We start from the raw sequence: 4,826 nt of genomic DNA on the forward strand, positions 1-4,826 counted from the left end.
TAAGGAGAACATATGGCAATATTGCTTTCAATATACAGACACGGCTGTCCTCAATTAGGACAGGGAATGAACTGGTCTGCTTCCTGGATTCTGTGGAGTTACCAACCTCAGCCTCACTCTAAACGGCTTCTGCAAAATCGGGTTATTCACATTGCCTACACAAAACCCAGCCAGCTACAGTCCCCAACGCCACCTACATTTATATATTTACTTTGTACTGCGTGTAATTAAAATTTGTGTTTTCATATTTTATTTCTCGGTTTCTTGGGAAGAGAAAGAAAGCTAAAGAAAAGAGATATCGCAGGAGGGTCAGACTGTAAAGTCACATTTCACACAGAACTAAGCCAAATAGCTTTTTAATTTAAAAGATACTATAATCAAAATGCTATATCTATATATAAAAGGAAACATAGTCTCCCTTAAATCTATATTATTCCATGATAGATTTCCATAGCTATCAGTATATAGATAGCTAGATGATAGATCAATAAATAGAATGACAGATGATAGATAGATAGATAATAGATAGATGATAGATAGATAGATAGATAGATAGATAGATAACACATGATAAATAAATGATAGATAGATAGATAATAGATAGATCGACGATAGATGATATCACATCTCTCACCTGCACTAACACATAAATGATAGAGAGGGAGGTAGATAGATAGATAGACAGACTTAAGGATAATAAAACTATCAGTGTATGTATATGTCTTCCCACAATCTGTTCAGTTATCCATTAAGTATGCTTTTAGAATCAAAATTTGTCATTACCATAGCAGGCTCAACATGGTACTCCATCAGAAATGGCTCCGTGATTTGCACATTTGCTCGTGATGACCATTTACAAAGATGTCTATATACGTTAGCAAGAAATAATCCTGATATCGAAAAGAGAATGCTCATTCACATCCCGAGATGGCTGCATGCTCTTCAAATATCTCCACCAAGTTTCTCTGTGCCAGCTCTCCCATTACTACTGACAGCACACCTTCTTCGACTTTCTCCACATTCGTCTTGCTTCTGGGGGATGCATTCTTTCCTTTCTGCAACTTTGGGCAGAATTCCTTCATATTTCTTGGTGTCCTTATTGTCCTTTTATGTGCTACTCAAAAGTATTTTGTCTTAATACTTTTCCCAGCACAGAAGACCCAGTTGTCTGTAAAACCAAGGTTAGTGATAGATGCACTCCTCAGTTCAGTGCCTCATCACTGAGTCTGGCTGCTCCGTCACCGTATGTTCCGGTTAAGACTATTTTCCCATCTGGCATGGACTTCACAAACCCCATAAATGGGGCCACATCTTTTCCCCACGTGTCAAAATATTGGGTGCCTAATACTTCTTCTATTTTTCCCTCTACCGAGGCAACACTGGCTCCTCTCCTAACATTATCATAACACCACTCATTAGAACACCCTCTTCCAGGCAGATTTTGGGTCCCACCACATTGGCTGCTCTACTTACCATTTTTAAAGGCAAACTGATTCTCAGGGCAAGCTTTTGACATCTCACAGTTATATCCGGAAGGGTCTGTAGATCATACAGCCATGACCCATGCTGACCTTACAAAGAGATTTCCAAAACTTGCATCCATCTGTATTCCAAATACTTGAGAAGTAACATACGTGTGGTAACCATGCTGCGGCCGCTACCACCAACTTTGCATCCTGCCACCCTCATGGCTGGCACTTTTCATCAAATAAGTTCCAGCCTCCTCCCCACCCGTCTGCTGCACGTCCCTTCCTTCAGGTCTCTCAGCGGTCAGTTCCGCCAGGAGACCACTGCCAGCATGGTCTCCTCCTCCTCTGCTTGCTCTGGGCTCGGCTGGCTTCCCCCCCACTCGGAGAGTGGCCTGGAAGAAGCCCAGCATGACTGATGTTCTGTGGGGGTGCTAATCAGTTATTCGGCACGGTATACAATGCCCCTAAGTTCATTAGAAGGATCTATCAGATATGCTCGCAGGTCCTCTCTGTCGTGCTGGGTGTCCACATTTAGGTATTTAATCTAGGGGATGGGGGTGGGGGAGAGAGACAGAGAGGTGAAAATAAAATAATAAAAAGAAAAGAAAGGGGAACAGAAGAAAGGAATTAAATATGTAGATGACACGGGCGCCTGGGTGGCTCAGTCGGTTAAGCATCTGACTCTTGATTTTGGCTCACGTCTCCATCTCACTGTTCGTGGGTTCAAGCCCCATGTCAGGCTCACTGCTGTCAGCACAGAGTCCCCTTTGGATCCTCTGTCCCTCCTCCTCTCTCTGTCCCTTCCCCACTCATTCTCTCTTAAAAATAAACATTAAAAATATTTTTTAAAAACCCATGTTTAAGCAGCACTATCAACAATAGCCAAAGTATGGAAAGAGCCCAAATGTCCATCGATGGATGAATGGATAGAGAAGATGCGATATATATACAATGGAGTATTACTCAGCAATTGAAAAGAATGAAATCTTGCCATTTGCAACCATGTGGATGGAACTGGAAGGTATTATGCTAAGCGAAATTAATCAGAGAAAGACAAATATCATATGACTTCACTCATATGAGAACTTTAAGAGACAAAACAGATGAACATAAGGGAAGGGAAACAAAAATAATATAAAAACAGGGAGGGGGACAAAACAGAAGAGACTCTTAAATATGGAGAACAAACAGAGGGTTACTAGAGCGGTTGTGGGAGAAGGGATGGGCTAAGTGGGTAAGGGGCATTAAGGCATCTACTCCTGAAATCATTGTTACACTCTATACTAACTAATTTGGATGCAGATTAAAAAAAATAAAATTAATTTTAAAAATGTTTTTTTAATATTTTAAAATTTAAAGTGTGATTGATGTGTAAAAAGCTGTGCATATTTAATGTAAACAACCCGATGACTCTGGGGATAAGTATGTACCTGAGAAAACCCATTGAGAAAGTGGGTACAACCCGTTGTACCAGCAAGGCCATGCACATATCCATTGCCTCTCAAAATTCCCTCCCATCTCCAATATTATTATTTGTATTATTATTATTTATTTCATTTTGTGGCAAGAATACTTAACATAAGATCTACTCTCGGCAAATCTTAAGTATATAATACAGTACTGTTGTCTATAGGCTCTTGCTGTACAGTAGATTCCAGAACTTATTTATCTTATATAACTAAGACTTTGTTCCCCTATCTGTTTAGGATGTCAACGAGTCCGTCTGTCCATGACCCTCCTCCCATGCCCTGGTGACCAGCATTCTACTCTCCGCTTCCATTAGTTTGACTATTGTAGATTCCACATATAAGTGAGATCACACAGTATTTTTCTTTCTGTGTCTGGCTTATTTCACTTAACCTAATGCCCTCCAGGTCCACCTTGTTGTCACAAATGGCAGGATTTCCTTCTTGTTTAAGGTTGAATTAATACTCTGTTGTATATATTCACCGCATTTTCTTTATTCATTCATCTGCCAGACACTTAGCTTGTTTCCATGTCTTAACTATTGTAAATAATGCTGCAGTGAACACAGACACACAGATATCGCTATGCAAGAGTGATTTTAATTCTTTTGGATAAATACCTGGAAGTGAAATGACTGGATCAGATGGTTTTTCTATTTTTAATTTATGGGGGAACCTCCATACTCTTCTCCATAGTGGCTGCATTCCCACCAACAGGGCGCGAGGGTTCCCTTTTCTCGGCATCCTGGCCAACACCTGTTTTCTTTTCTTGTTTAAACAATAGCCAACCTGGTAAGTGTAAGGCGATGCCTGAGTGGTTTTGATTTGTATTTTCCTGATGATTCGTGATGTTGAGCACCTTCTCACATGCGTGTTGGCCTTTTGCATGTCTTCTTGGGACAAATGTCTGCTCAGATCCATAATCCCGTTCCATTACAGTATCAAATGAAAATCCAGGATCTTATCATCTAAATCAGGTCCTGGGGTGGGTGAGGCTGCCGGGTGTGGTGCCTTCGGTCAGATGAACTCGATAGGCATATATCCGCTCTCCACGCACCTCACATAAAAGAGCAGGAAACAGTAACTGTAATAAATACCTCCATTCAAAAGGAGAGAATGTAAGGCACTTAACAGTCACTGGTCTGTGAAAATTCAGCACTACTGTGGCCCAGAGAAACAGGAATGTTGAGGCCCTTACCCCAAGAATACCCACAGTAAAGAACAGATTGATAGGGGCAGCATCCTTAAGCCATTTCCCATTCACCGCTTTCTACACAGAACAGAGAAAGGCCCAGTGCAGTAACTTTCTCATTCTCATAACTTCCTCAGCTGATCCATGGAACAAGCACCAATGGAGTCCAGTGGCACCTGAGGTGGCCGATGCTTGAGCATTTGTTGTTCATCCCAACTTTGCAGTCCCTTCATGATGCTCTTGGCCATGGGCATTGGCCACTAGGACAGGAGAAGGTGGAGGGGCATGGTGACCTGGGAAACTCCAAGAGTGCTCTCTGAGATGGGCTGAAAGTCACAGATTTCTTCATCACCTCTCTTCTTTAGCTCAGAAAAACCCTGGAGATAGTTGTCTCCACAGCCCTGGAGCCATCTGATTTCTGGGTTGATCCCCCACCTGAGAGGAAGAAGTTACCTTGTTCTGATGCTCGTTGCCCATGTGCCTCAGGCTTCCTCTTGGCAGTTCTCCTCTTCTCCCACATCCAGCCTAGATTGCCGTAGGCTGTCCCAGGGGTAATCTCCCCACAAGCTAGTTTATCGTGGAGGGTCCATCTTGTGCATTGGTCACTGGAAATGGGTTGGGCTGGGACAGTGAGAGAAATAGGTCAGAAATCTGTGTACTGAAGCAACTCTCAAATTAGCCAGAAGGCAAATCATCATA

General features: G+C 42.1%; 1 pseudogene; it reads right to left on the bottom strand.

Moving 5' to 3' along the window:
• Positions 1-870: 870 nt before the first annotated feature.
• LOC112865800 (protein FAM3C pseudogene) lies at positions 871-4,604 on the bottom strand (annotated as a pseudogene).
• Positions 4,605-4,826: the final 222 nt, after the last annotated feature.

This window comes from Puma concolor, chromosome D1, assembly GCF_028749965.1.
Source record: "Puma concolor isolate L17-30 chromosome D1, mPumCon1.1.hap2, whole genome shotgun sequence".
NCBI lineage: Eukaryota > Metazoa > Chordata > Mammalia > Carnivora > Felidae > Puma > Puma concolor.